We start from the raw sequence: 16206 nt of genomic DNA on the forward strand, positions 1-16206 counted from the left end.
CGACGAGCTCTTCGTCACCTCCATAAACGAGAAACATTTCCTTAGTCCTTTTCAGGTACTTCAGGATATTCTTGACCGCTGTCCAGTGTTCCTTGCCGGGATTACTTTGGTACCTTCCTACCAAACTTACGGCAAGGTTTACATCAGGTCTGGTACACAGCATGGCATACATAATAGAACCTATGGCTGAGGCATAGGGGATGACACTCATCTCTTCTATATCTTCTGCCGTGGTCGGACATTGAGCTGAGCTCAATTTCACACCTTGCAAAACAGGCAAGAACCCTTTCTTGGACTGATCCATTTTGAACTTCTTCAAAATCTTATCAAGATATGTGCTTTGTGAAAGACCTATGAGGCGTCTCGATCTATCCCTATAGATCTTGATGCCTAATATATAAGCAGCTTCTCCAAGGTCCTTCATTGAAAAACTCTTATTCAAGTAGGCCTTAATGCTGTCCAAAAGTTCTATATCATTTCCCATCAAAAGTATGTCATCTACATATAGTATGAGAAATGCTATAGAGCTCCCACTCACTTTCTTGTAAACACAGGCTTCTCCATAAGTCTGTGTAAACCCAAACGCTTTGATCATCTCATCAAAACGAATGTTCCAACTCCGAGATGCTTGCACCAGCCCATAAATCGAGCGTTGGAGCCTGCACACCTTGTCAGCATTTTTAGGATCGACAAAACCTTCCGGCTGCATCATATACAATTCTTCCTTAAGGAAACCATTAAGGAATGCCGTTTTGACGTCCATTTGCCAAATTTCATAATCATAAAATGCGGCAATTGCTAACATGATTCGGACGGACTTCAGCTTCGCTACCGGTGAGAAAGTCTCATCGTAGTCAACCCCTTGAACTTGTCAATAACCCTTAGCGACAAGCCGAGCTTTATAGATGGTCACATTACCATCCGCGTCTGTCTTCTTCTTAAAGATCCATTTATTTTCTATGGCTCGCCGTTCTACGGGCAAGTCAGTCAAAGTCCATACTTCATTTTCATACATGGATCCTATCTCGGATTTCATGGCTTCTAGCCATTTGTCGGAATCCGGGCCCGCCATCGCTTCTTCATAGTTCGAAGGTTCACTGTTGTCTAACAACATGATTTCCAAGACAGGGTTGCCGTACCACTCTGGTGTGGAACGTGTCCTTGTGGACCTTCGAATTTCAGTAGGAGCTTGATCAGAAGTATCTTGATCATTATCATTAACTTCCTCTCTAGTCGGTGCAGGCACCTCAGGAACATTTTCTTGAGTTGCGCCATTTTCCGGTTCAAGAGGTAATACTTCATCAAGCTCTACTTTCCTCCCACTTACTTCTTTCGAGAGAAACTCTTTCTCCAGAAAGGACCCATTCTTGGCAACAAAGATCTTGCCTTCGGATCTGAGGTAGAAGATATACCCAACAGTTTCTTTAGGGTATCCTATGAAGACGCATTTTTCCGATTTGGGTTCGAGCTTTTCAGGTTGAAGTTTCCTGACATAAGCATCGCATCCCCAAACATTTAGAAACGACAGCTTAGGTTTCTTCCCAAACCACAATTCATACGGTGTCGTCTCAACGGATTTCGACGGTGCCCTATTTAAAGTGAATGCGGCAGTCTCTAAAGCATAGCCCCAAAAAGATAGTGGTAAATCGGCAAGAGACATCATAGATCGCACCATATCTAATAGAGTGCGATTACGACGTTCGGACACACCATTACGCTGAGGTGTTCCAGGCGGCGTGAGTTGTGAAACTATTCCACATTTTCTTAAGTGTGTACCAAACTCGTGACTCAAGTATTCTCCTCCACGATCTGATCGTAGAAACTTGATTTTCCTGTCACGTTGATTCTCAACTTCACTCTGAAATTCCTTGAACTTTTCAAAGGTCTCAGACTTGTGTTTCATTAAGTAGACATACCCATATCTACTCAAGTCATCAGTGAGGGTGAGAACATAACGATAGCCACCGCGAGCCTCAACACTCATTGGACCGCACACATCAGTATGTATGATTTCCAATAAGTTGGTTGCTCGCTCCATTGTTCCTGAGAATGGAGTCTTGGTCATTTTACCCATGAGGCATGGTTCGCACGTGTCAAATGATTCGTAATCAAGAGACTCTAAAAGTCCATCAGCATGGAGCTTCTTCATGCGTTTGACACCTATGTGACCAAGGCGGCAGTGCCACAAGTATGTGGGACTATCACTATCAATCTTACATCTTTTGGTACTTACACTATGAATATGTGTAGCATTACGCTCGAGATTCATAAAGAATAAACCATTCACCATCGGAGCATGACCATAAAACATATCTCTCATATAAATAGAACAACCATTATTCTCGGATTTAAATGAGTAGCCATCTCGAATTAAACGAGATCCTGATACAATGTTCATGCTCAAACTTGGCACAAAATAACAATTATTGAGGTTCAAAACTAATCCCGTAGGTAAATGTAGAGGTAGCGTGCCGACGGCGATCACATCGACCTTGGAACCATTCCCGACGCGCATCGTCACCTCGTCCTTCGCCAGTCTCCGTTTATTCCGCAGCTCCTGCTGTGTGTTACAAATATGAGCAACGGCACCGGTATCAAATACCCAGGAGTCACTACGATTACTGGTAAGGTACACATCAATTACATGTATATCAAATATACCTTTGGTTTTGCCGGCCTTCTTGTCCGCTAAGTATTTGGGGCAGTTCCGCTTCCAGTGACCACTTTCCTTGCAATAAAAGCACTCAGTCTCGGGCTTGGGTCCATTCTTTGGCTTCTTCCCGGCAGCTTGCTTGCTGGGCGCGGCAACTACCTTGCCGTCCTTCTTGAAGTTCTTTTTACCCTTGCCCTTCTTGAACTTAGTGGTTTTATTGACCATCAACACTTGATGTTCCTTCTTGACTTCTACCTCTGCTGATTTCAGCATAGCAAATACTTCAGGAATGGTCTTTTCCATCCCCTGCATATTGAAGTTCATCACAAAGCTCTTGTAGCTTGGTGGAAGCGACTGGAGGATTCTGTCAATGACCGCATCATCCGGGAGATTAACTCCCAGCTGAGTCAAGCGGTTATGTAACCCAGACATAGTGAGTATGTGCTCACTGACAGAACTATTTTCCTCCATCTTACAGCTGAAGAATTTGTCGGAGACTTCATATCTCTCGACCCGGGCATGAGCTTGGAAAACCATTTTCAGCTCTTCGAACATCTCATATGCTCCATGTCTCTCAAAACGCTTTTGGAGCCCCGGCTCTAAGCTGTAAAGCATGCCGCACTGAACGAGGGAGTAGTCATCGGAACGTGCCTGCCAAGCGTTCATAACGTCTTGTTCTGCAGGGAGAACAGGTGCGTCACCCAGCGGTGCTTGTAGGACATAATCTTTCTTGGCAGCTATGAGGATGATCCTCAGGTTCCGGACCCAGTCCGTATAGTTGCTGCCATCGTCTTTCAGCTTGGTTTTCTCTAGGAACGCGTTGAAGTTGAGGACTACGTTGGCCATTTGATCTACAAGACATATTGTAAAATATTTAGACTAAGTTCATGATAATTAAGTTCATCTAATCAAATTATAATGAACTCCCACTCAGATTTGACATCCCTTTGGTCATCTAAGTGTTACACGATCCGAGTCGACTAGGCCGTGTCCGATCATCACGTGAGACGGACTAGTCATCGTCGGTGAACATTCTCATGTTGATCGTATCTTCCATACGACTCGTGTTCGACCTTTCGGTCTCCGTGTTCCGAGGCCATGTCTGTACATGCTAGGCTCGTCAAGTTAACCCTAAGTGTTTTCGCTGTGTAAAACTGTCTTACACCCGTTGTATGTGAACGTAAGAATCTATCACACCCGATCATCACGTGGTGCTTCGAAACGACGAACTGTAGCAACGGTGCACAGTTAGGGGAGAACACTTCTTGAAATTTTGTAAGGGATCATCTTATTTACTACCGTCGTCCTAAGTAAACAAGATGCATAAAACATAATAAACATCACATGCAATTATATAAAGTAGTGACATGATATGGCCAATATCATATAGCTCCTTTGATCTTCATCTTCGGGGCTCCATGATCATCTTGTCACCGGCATGACACCATGATCTCCATCATCATGATCTCCATCATCGTGTCTTCATGAAGTTGTCACGCCAACGACTACTTCTACTTCTATGACTAACGCGTTTAGTAATAAAGTAAAGTAGTTTACATGGCGTTCTTCAATGACACGCAGGTCATACAAAAAATAAAGACAACTCCTATGGCTCCTGCCGGTTGTCATACTCATCGACATGCAAGTCGTGATTCCTATTACAATAGCATGAACATCTCATACATGACATATAGATCATTCATCATTCATCACAACTTTGGCCATATCATATCACAAAGCACTTGCTGCAAAAACAAGTTAGACGTCCTCTAATTGTTGTTGCAAGTTTTACGTGGCTGAAGTAGGGTTCTAGCAAGAACGTTTTCTTACCTACGTGAAAGCCACAACGTGATTTGTCAACTTCTATTTACCCTTCATAAGGACCCTTTTCATCGAATCCGCTTCAACTAAAGTAGGAGAGACAGACACCGGCCAACCACCTTATGCAACTTGTGCATGTTAGTCGGTGGAACCGGTCTCACGTAAGCGTACGTGTAAGGTTGGTCCGGGCCGCTTCATCCCACAATACCGCTGAAGCAAGATAAGACTAGTAGCGGCAAGAAAGTTGACAAATCTACGCCCACAACAAATTGTGTTCTACTCGTGCAAGAGAACTACGCATAGACCTAGCTCATGATGCCACTGTTGGGGAACGTTGCAGAAAACAAAAATTTTCCTACGGTTTCACCAAGATCCATCTGTGAGTTCATCTAGCAACGAGTGATTAGATGCATCTACATACCTTGTAGATCGCGAGCGGAAGCGTTCAAAGAACGGGGATGATGTAGTCGAACACGACGTGATCCAAATCACCGGAGATCCTAGCACCGAACGGACGGCACCTCCGCGTTCAACACACGTACGGAACAGCCACGTCTCCTCCTTCTTGATCCAGCAAGGGGGGAGGAGAGGTTGAGGGAGATGGCACCAGCAGCAGCACGACGGCGTGGTGTTGATGGAGCTGCAGTACTCCGGCAGGGCTACGCCAAGCACTATGGAGGAGGAGGAGGTGTTGGAGAGGGAGAAGGAGGCAACCAAAGGCCAAGGTATGAAGTCCCTCCTTCCCCCACTATATATAGGAGGGCCAAGGGGGGTGGCCGGCCCTAGGAGATCCAATCTCCTAGGGGGGCGGCGGCCAAGGGGGGTTTCCCTCCCCCCCCCCAAGGCACCTAGGAGGTGCCTTCCCCTCCTAGGACTCTTCCCCCCTCAAACCCTAGGCGCATGGGCCTATGTGGGGCTGGTGCCCTTGGCCCATGTAGGCCAAGGCGCACCCCCTACAGCCCATGTGGCCCCCCGGGACAGGTGGACCCACCCGGTGGACCCCCGGGACCCTTCCGGTGGTCCCGGTACAATACCGATAACCCCGAAACTTGTCCCGATGCCCGAAACAGGACTTCCCATATATAAATCTTTACCTCCGGACCATTCCGGAACTCCTCTGACGTCCGGGATCTCATCCGGGACTCCGAACAACATTCGGGTTACTGCATATACATATCCCTACAACCCTAGCGTCACTGAACCTTAAGTGTGTAGACCCTACGGGTTCGGGAGACATGTAGACATGACCGAGATCGCTCTCCGGTCAATAACCAACAGCGGGATCTGGATACCCATGTTGGCTCCCACATGCTCCACGATGATCTCATCGGATGAACCACGATGTCGAGGATTTAATCAACCCCGTATGCAATTCCCTTTGTCAATCGATATGTTACTTGCCCGAGATTCGATCGTCGGTATCCCAATACCTCGTTCAATCTCGTTACCGGCAAGTCACTTTACTCGTACCGTAATGCATGATCCCGTGACCAGACACTTGGTCACTTTGAGCTCATTATGATGATGCATTACCGAGTGGGCCCAGTGATATCTCTCCGTCATACGGAGTGACAAATCCCAGTCTCGATCCGTGTCAACCCAACAGACACTTTCGGAGATACCTGTAATGCACCTTTATAGTCACCCAGTTACGTTGTGACGTTTGATACACCCAAAGCACTCCTACGGTATCCGGGAGTTACACGATCTCATGGTCAAAGGAAAAGATACTTGACATTAGAAAAGCTCTAGCAAACGAACTACACGATCTCACGCTATGCTTAGGATTGGGTCTTGTCCATCACATCATTATCCTAATGATGTGATCCCGTTATCAATGACATCCAATGTCCATAGCCAGGAAACCATGACTATCTATTGATCAACGAGCTAGTCAACTAGAGGCTTACTAGGGACATGTTGGTGTCTGTTATTCACACATGTATTACGATTTCCGGATAATACAATTATAGCATGAATAAAGACAATTATCATGAACAAAGAAATATAATAATAATGCTTTTATTATTGCCTCTAGGGCATATTTCCAACACATATCTACTCAAGTCATCAGTGAGTGTGAAAACATAACGATAGCCACCGCGAGCCTCTACACTCATTGGACCGCACACATCAGTATGTATGATTTCCAATAAGTTGGTTGCTTGCTCCATTGTTCTGGAGAACAAAGTATTGGTCATTTTTCGCATGAGGCATGGTTCGCACGTGTCAAATGATTCATAATCAAGAGACTCCAGAAGTCCATCTGCATGGAGTTTCTTCATGCGTTTGACACCAATGTGACTAAGGCGGCAGTGCCACAAGTATGTGGGACTATCATTATCAACCTTACACCTTTTGGCATTCACACTATGAATATGTGTAACATCACATTCGAGATTAAATAAGAATAAACCATTGACCAGTGGGGCATGACCATAAAACATGTCTCTCATATAAATAGAACAACCATTATTCTCAGATTTAAATGAGTAGCCATCTCGCATTAAACGAGATCCAGATACAATGTTCATGCTCAAAGCTGGTACTAAATAACAATTATTGAGGTTTAAAACTAATCCCGTAGGTAAATGTAGAGGTAGCGTGCCGATGGCGATCACATCGACCTTGGAACCATTCCCGACGCGCATCGTCACCTCGTCCTTCGCCAGTCTCCGTTTATTCCACAGTTCCTGTTTTGAGTTACAAATATGAGCAACTGCACCAGTATCAAACACCCAGGAGCTACTACGAGCGCTAGTTAGGCACACATCAATAACATGTGTATCACATATACCTTTGGTATTGCCTGCCTTCTTATCCGCTAAGTACTTGGGGCAGTTCCACTTCCAGTGACCGTTTCCCTTGCAATAAAAGCACTCAGTCTCAGGCTTGGGTCCATTCTTTGGCTTCTTCTCGGCAGCTTGCTTACCGGGCGCGGCAACTCCCATGCCGTCCTTCTTGAAGTTCTTTTTACCCTTGCCTTTCTTGAACTTAGTGGTTTTATTCACCATCAACACTTGATGTTCCTTTTTGATTTCCACCTCCGCTGATTTTAGCATTAAATATACCTCGGGAATGGTCTTTTCCATCCCCTGCATATTGAAATTCATCACAAAGCTCTTGTAGCTAGGTGGGAGCGACTGAAGGATTTTGTCAACGACCGCATCATCTGGGAGATTAACTCCCAGCTGAGACAAGCGGTTGTGCAACCCAGACATTTTGAGTATGTGCTCGCTGACGGAACTATTCTCCTCCATCTTACAACTGTAGAACTTTTCGGAGACTTCATATCTCTCGACCCAGGCATGAGCTTGGAAAACCATTTTCAGCTCTTGGAACATCTCATATGCTCCGTGTTGCTCAAAACACTTTTGGAGCCCCGGTTCTAAGCTGTAAAGCATGCCGTACTGAACCAGGGAGTAATCATCAGTACGCGTTTGCCAAGCGTTCATAATGTCTTGTTCTGCTGGGAAAATAGGTGCTTCACCTAGCGGTGCATCAAGGACATATGCTTTCCTGGCAGCTATGAGGATAATCCTCAGGTTACGGACCCAGTCCGTGTAGTTGCTGCCATCGTCTTTCAGCTTGGTTTTCTCTAGGAACGCGTTGAAGTTGAGGGCAACATTAGCGTGGGCCATTTGATCTACAAGACATATTGCAAAGATTTTTAGACTATGTTCATGATAATTAAGTTCATCTAATCAAATTATTTAATGAACTCCCACTCAGATAGACATCCCTCTAGTCATCTAAGTGATACATGATCCGAGTCAACTAGGCCGTGTCCGATCATCACGTGAGACGGACTAGTCATCATCGGTGAACATTTTCATGTTGATCGTATCTTCTATACCACTCATGTTCGACCTTTCGGTCTTCCGTGTTCCGAGGCCATGTCTGTACATGCTAGGCTCGTCAAGTCAACCTAAGTGTATTGCGTGTGTAAATCTGGCTTACACCCGTTGTATGCGAATGTTAGAACCTATCACACCCGATCATCACATGGTGCTTCGGAACAACGAACCTTAGCAACGGTGCACAGTTAGGGGGAACACTTTCTTGAAATTATTGCGAGGGATCATCTTATTTATGCTACCGTCGTTCTAAGCAAATAAGATGTAAAACATGATAAACATCACATGCAATCAAATAGTGACATGATATGGCCAATATCATTTTGCTCCTTTTGATCTCCATCTTCGGGACGCCATGATCATCATCGTCACCGGCATGACACCATGACCTCCATCATCATGATCTCCATCATCGTGTCTTCATGAAGTTGTCTCACCAACTATTACTTCCACTACTATGGCTAACGGTTAGCGATAAAGTAAAGTAATTACATGACGTTTATGTTGACATGCAGGTCATAAATAAATTAAGACAACTCCTATGGCTCCTGCCAGTTGTCATACTCATCGACATGCAAGTCATGATTCCTATTACAAGAACATGATCAATCTCATACATCACATATCATTCATCACATCCTTTTGGCCATATCACATCACACGACATATGCTGCAAAAACAAGTTAGACGTCCTCTAATTGTTGTTGCAAGTTTTACGTGGCTGCTATAGGTTTCTAGCAAGAACGTTTCTTACCTACGCCAAAACCACAACGTGATATGCCAATTTCTATTTACCCTTCATAAGGACCCTTTTCATCGAATCCGATCCGACTAAAGTGGGAGAGACAGACACCCGCTAGCCACCTTATGCAACTACTGCATGTCAGTCGGTGGAACTAGTCTCACGTAAGCGTACGTGTAAGGTCGGTCCGGGCCGCTTCATCCCACGATGCCGCCGAATCAAGATAAGACTAGTAACGGCAAGTAAATTGACAAAATCGACGCCCACAACAACTTGTGTTCTACTCATGCATAGAAACTACACATAGACCTAGCTCATGATGCCACTATTGGGGATCGTAGCAGAAATTTGAAAATTTCCACGCATCACCAAGACAATCTATGGAGTCATCTAGCAACGAGAGGGAGAGGAGTGCATCTACATACCCTTGTAGATCGCGAGCGGAAGCGTTCAAGAGAACGGGGTTGATGGAGTCGTACTCGACGTGATCCAAATCACCGATGATCCTAGAGCCGAACGGACAGCACCTCCGTGTTCAACACGCATACGGAGCGGCGACGTCTCCCGCGCCTTGATCCAGCAAGGAGGAGGGAGAGGTTGAGGAAGAGAGCTCCAACAGCAGCACGACGGCGTGGTGGTGGTGGAGCGGCAGTACTCCGGCAGGGCTTTGCCAAGCTCTTAATGGAGGAGGAGAGGTGTTGGGGAGGGGAGGGGCTGCGCCTTTGATGTGGTGTGCAGCCCTCCCCTTGCCCCTCTATTTATAGGGGAAGGAGGAAGGGAGCCGACCCCCTCTAGATGAGATCTAGAGGGGGGGCAAGGGGTGGCTTGCCCCCCAAGCAAGGGGGGCGCCCCCTCTAGGGTTTCCCTCCAAACCCTAGGCGCATGGGCCCAAGGGGGGTGCACCCGGCCCACTTGGGGCTGGTTCCCTTTCCTCTACGGCCCATGAGGACCTTTGAGAGAGGTGGCCCTTCCCGGTGAACCCTCGGAACCCCTCCGGTGGCCCCGGTACAATACCGATATGCCCCCGAACCTTTCCGGTGACCGTATGACAACTTCCTATATATAAATCTTCACCTTTGGACCATTCCTGAACCCCTCGTGACGTACGGGATCTCATCTGGGACTCCGAACAACATTCGGTAATCACATACAAGTCTTCCTAATAACCCTAGCATCATCGAACCTTAAGTGTGTAGACCCTACGGGTTCGGGAACCATGCAGACATGACCGAGACAACTCTCCGGCCAATAACCAACAACGGGATCTCAATACCCATGTTGGCTCCCACATGTTCCACGATGATCTCATCAGATGAACCACGATGTCGAGGATTCAAGCAATCCCGTATACAATTCCCTTTGTCAATCGGTACGTTACGTGCCCGAGATTCGATCGTCGGTATCCCAATACCTCGTTCAATCTCGTTACCGGCAAGTCACTTTACTCGTTCCGTAACACATCATCCCGTGACCAACCCTTAGTCACATTGAGCTCATTACGATGATGTCTTACCGAGTGGGCCCAGAGATACCTCTCCGTCATACGAAGTGACAAATCCCAGTCTCGATTCGTGTTAACCCAATAGAAACTTTCGGAGATACCCGTAGTGCACCTTTATAGTCACCCAGTTACGTTGTGACGTTTGGCACACCCAAAGTATTCCTACAGTATCCGGGAGTTGCACAATCTTATGGTCTAAGGAAAAGATACTTGACATTAGAAAAGCTTTAGCAGACGAACTACACGATCTTGCGCTATGCTTAGGATTGGGTCTTGTCCATCACATATCTCCTAATGATGTGATCCCGTTATCAATGGCATCCAATGTCCATGGTCAGGAAACCGTAACCATGTATTGATCAACGAGCTAGTCAACTAGAGGCTCACTAGGGACATGTTGTGGTCTATGTATTCACACATGTATTACGATTTCCGGATAACACAATTATAGCATGAACAATAGACAATTATCATGAACAAGGAAATATAATAATAACCATTTTATTATTGCCTCTAGGGAATATTTCCAACAAAAGGATCGGAGGCGGATGAATGCAGCTATGGCCGGGGGACCAGTTTATATAGCAATGGTGGGCGACAGAGGGACAGACAGGTGACGCCGGAGTAGCCGCTTGGGCAATCACGTGTCATCAATTTGCGTGGCAGACGAACGGACGTACAGTCGTCATGTCATTTGAACGCTGAGCAGTCGCTTGCACCAGTAAGCCGTGCAGGAGGTGCTCTCTCGGCCGACGCGCCACTTCAATGCCAGTGCTAGTGAGAGGTCGCGTCCGCTCTGGCCTAGCATGAATGTGGCACTAACACTTTGAAAATGCGCTGACTGTTTCGGGCGGGAAGCGTGCACGGGTGAGGAAGGGCGTTTTGGTGGGCCAGGGGGCTTGGGAGCAGTCCGGATGTCCGCAAAGCCCCCCCCCCCACATTGGTCTCCCGTTTACGAGAGAAAACACACCTGGACTACTCAGCGGACTGATACAGACCACGTTGGAGGGCACAACACGTCCGGACAGCAGGTCCAGACATATGCAGGTGCTTTGAGGGTCGGCGTTGAGATGCCCTTAGGTAGTGTTTCCGATAGTATAAAAGCTAGTGACATAATCAGATGCAACTAAGGGCATCTCCAAACATTGACCCGCAAATTTACTTCCGTATCCGTCCGCGGACAGATGGGAGGGGGGCAGTCCATGGACACGGATGTCGGAGCCGACCATTGATACGTCTCCGTCGTATCTACTTTTCCAAACACTTTTGCCCTTGTTTTGGACTCTAACTTGCATGATTTGAATGGAACTAACCCGGACTGACGCTGTTTTCAGCAGAATTGCCATGGTATTATTTATGTGCAGAAACAAAACTTCCCGGAATGACCTGAAACTTCACGGAACGTCTTTTTGGAAATAATAAAAATCCTTGCAAAATATGAAGACCAGGGGGGCCACACCCTAGACATGAGGGTGGGGGCATGCCTGCCCCTTGGGCGCGCCCCCTACCTCGTGGGCCCCCTGGAGCTCCTCCGACCTCAACCCCAACTCTATATATATTTGCTTTCGGGGACAAAAAACCAGAGAGAAGGATTCATCATGTTTACGATACGGAGCCGCCGCCAAGCCCTAAAACCTCTCAGGAGGGCTGATCTGGAGTCCGTTCGGGGCTCCGGAGAGGGGATTCCGTTGCCATCGTCATCATCAACCATCCTCCATCACCAATTTCATGATGCTCACCGCCGTGCGTGAGTAATTCCATCATAGGCTTGCTAGACGGTGATGGATTTGATGAGATTTATCATGTAATCGAGTTAGTTTTGTTAGGGTTTGATCCCTAGTATCCACTATGTCCTGAGATTGATGTTGCTATGACTTTGCTATGCTTAATGCTTGTCACTAGGGCCCGAGTGCCATGATTTTAGATCTGAACCTATTATGTTTTCATAAATATATGAGAGTTCTTGATCCTATCTTGCAAGTCTATAGTCACCTACTATGTGTTATGATCCGGCAACCCCGAAGTGACAATAATCGGGACCACTCCCAGTGATGACCGTAGTTTGAGGAGTTCATGTATTCACTATGTGTTAATGCTTTGGTCCGGTACTCTATTAAAAGGAGGCCTTAATACCCCTTAGTTTCTGCTAGGACCCCGCTGCCACGGGAGGGTAGGATAAAAGATGGCATGCAAGTTCTTTTCCATAAGCATGTATGACTATATTCGGAATACATGCCTACATTACATTGATGAATTGGAGCTAGTGCTGTGTCACCCTAGGTTATGACTGTTACATGATGAACCACATCCGGCATAATTCTATATCACCGATCCATTGCCTACGAGCTTTCCATATATTGTTCTTCGCTTATTTACTTTCCCGTTGCTATTGTTATATCACTACAAAATACCAAAAACATTACTTTTGCTACCGTTACCTTTTGCTGCTGTTACCACTACTATCAGATTACTTTGCTACTAAACACTTTGCTGCAGATATGTAGTTTCCAGGTGTGGTTGAATTGACAACTCAGCTGCTAATACTTGAGAATATTCTTTGGCTCCCCTTGTGTCGAATCAATAAATTTGGGTTGAATACTCTACCCTCGAAAACTGTTGCGATCCCCTATACTTGTGGGTTATCAAGACTATTTTCTGGCGCCGTTGCCGGGGAGCATAGCTATTCTTTGAGTCACTTGGGATTTATATCTGCTTATCATCATGAAGAAATTGAGAGATCCAAAAACCAAGATTTATCCCTCAACTACGAGGGGAGGTAAGGAACTGCCATCTAGCTCTGCACTTGATCCACGTTCTGTTTTGAGTAAGCTTGCGACACCTAAACCCTCTTCTGCTATTCGTTCTGATATGTCGCATGTTATTGATGATGCCACTTTTGCTATGCATGATACTTATGATGAAACTACTTCTATGCTTGATACTACTGTGCCACTTGGTGAATTTCTTGATGAACAACTTGCTAGGGCTAGAGAGAATGAAATTATTGAAACTGATAATATTGAAGATAGTGATGATGAGGACTCTCCCCTTAATAAATATGAACTGTCTGTTGTGCCTGAGGGCTATGTTATGGATGAAGAAATTGCTAAAGCTATTTTTGCTTGCAAAGATAGATATGATCTTAAGAAGTTATTAGCTAAATGGAAGCAACAATCTCTTAATGCTAGAATGAAACCTGATCCTGCTTTTGCTACTTCACCTATCTTTGTTACTGATAAGGATTATGAATTCTCTCTTGATCATGAGATAATTACTTTGGTTGAATCTGATCCTTTTCATGGCTATGAATCTGAAACTGTTGTGGCACATCTTACTAAATTAAATGATATAGCCACCCTGTTCACTAATGATGAGAGAACCCACTACTTTGATATCCTTAAAATATTTCCGTTCTTATTAAAGGGTGATGCTAAGATATGGTTTAATTCTCTGGATCCTGGTTGTGTGCATAGTCCCCATGATTCGATTTATTACTTCTCTGCTAAATATTTCCCCGTCATAAGAAACAAGCTGCTTTGAGGGATATATATAATTTTGTGCAAATTGAAGAAGAGAGTCTCCCACAAGCTTGGGGGAGGCTTCTCCAATTACTTAATGCTTTGCCCGATCATCCTCTTAAGAAAAATGAAATACTTGATATCTTTTATAATGGACTAACCGATGCTTCCAGAGATTACCTGGATAGTTGTGCTGGTTCTATTTTCAGGGAAAGAACACCGATGAAGCTGGAATTCTATTGAATAATATGTTGACAAATGAAAATAATTGGACACTTCCTGAGCCTATTCCTAAACCAACTCCGAATAAGAGAGGTGTTCTATTTCTCAGTCCTGAAGATATGCAAGAGGCAAAGAAATCCATGAAAGAAAAGGGTATTAAAGCTGAAGATGTTAAGAATTTACCTTCTATTGAAGAAATACACGGTCTTAATTTACCACCTGTTGAAGAAACATATGATCTTAATCCATCTCCTATTGAAGAAATACATGGTCTTGATAACCCGACACAGGTAGTAAAGGTAAATTCTCTCTATAGATATGATAAAGCTGAAATCCCTCTTACTAAGTTTGCTAGCCAATGCTTAGATGAGTTTGATAATTTTATGGTGAAGCAAGAAGATATTAATGCTTATTTTGGTAGACGATTGAAATACAATTCAAATATGCTTGAACACTTGGGTGATTATATGGCTAATGTCAAAGGTGAACTTAAACTTATTAGTAAACATGCTTCTATGGTTACCACTCAAGTAGAACAAGTACTTAAGGCTCAAAATGATTTGCTCAATGAACTGAATAGTAAGAATAATGATAATGCTGTTAGAGTTATGACTAGAGGTGGTAAAATGACTCAGAAACCTTTGTATCCTGAAGGCCACCCTATATCCTGAAGGCCACCCTAAGAGAATTGAGCAAGATTCTCGAGAAATTATATAGATGCACCTAGTCCTTCTAAAAGGAAGAAAAAGAAAAATGATAGGACTTTGCATGCTTCTAGTGAACCTATTGCTGAAACACCTGAGAATCCAAATGATATTTCTGTTTCTGATGTTGAAACACAATCTGGTAATGAACCTGAAACTAGTGATAATGTTAATGATAATGTTCATGATGATGCTCAACCTAGTAATGATAATGATATAGAAATTGAACCTGTTGTTGATCTTGATAACCCACAATCAAAGAATCAACGTTATGATAAGGGAGACTTTGTTGCTAGGAAACACGGAAAGGAAAGAGAGCCTTGGGTTCAGAAACCCATGCCTTTTCCTTCCAAATCATCCAAGAAAAAGGACGACGAGGATTTTGAGCGCTTTGCTGAAATGATTAGACCTATCTTTTTGCGTATGCGATTAACTGATATGCTTAAAATGAATCCTTATGCTAAGTACATGAAAGAAATTGTCACTAATAAAAGAAAGATAATGGAAGATAAAATTTCCACCATGCTTTCTAATTATACTTTTAAAGGTGGAATACCTAAGAAGTTAGGAGATCCAGGAGTACCCACTCTACCATGCTCCATTACAAGAAACTATGTTAAAACTGCTTTATGTGATCTTGGAGCCGGTGTTAGTGTTATGCCTCTCTCTTTATATCATAGACTTGATTTCAATAAGTTGACACCTACTGAAATATCTTTGCAAATGGCTGATAAATCAACTGCTACACCTGTCGGTATTCATGAGGATGTGCCTGTTGTGGTTACAAACGTTACTATTTTAACGGACTTTCTTATTCTTGATATTCCCGAGGACGATAATATGTCTATTATTCTTGGAAGACCCTTTTTGAATACTGCAGGGGCTGTTATTGATTGCAACAAAGGCAATGTCACTTTTCATGTTAATGGTAATAAGCATTACGGTACACTTTCCAAGGAAACAACCTCAAGTCCACAGTATCAATTCTATTGGAAAAATTCCATCGATTATTGTTGGAGGTTTTGAATTTCCTCTACCTATTGTCAAGAAGAAATATGATATTCTTATTGTTGGGGATGTGCATATCCCCGTTGAGGTAACCTAGTGTTATTCGAAAATTCTCCGGTTCCATGTTATTCGGAATGAGTTTGTTAACAAGACTTGATCAACCTTGTTAGTGGATTCCTT

This window comes from Triticum aestivum, chromosome 1A (genome assembly GCF_018294505.1).
Source record: "Triticum aestivum cultivar Chinese Spring chromosome 1A, IWGSC CS RefSeq v2.1, whole genome shotgun sequence".
Taxonomy (NCBI): Eukaryota; Viridiplantae; Streptophyta; class Magnoliopsida; order Poales; family Poaceae; genus Triticum; species Triticum aestivum.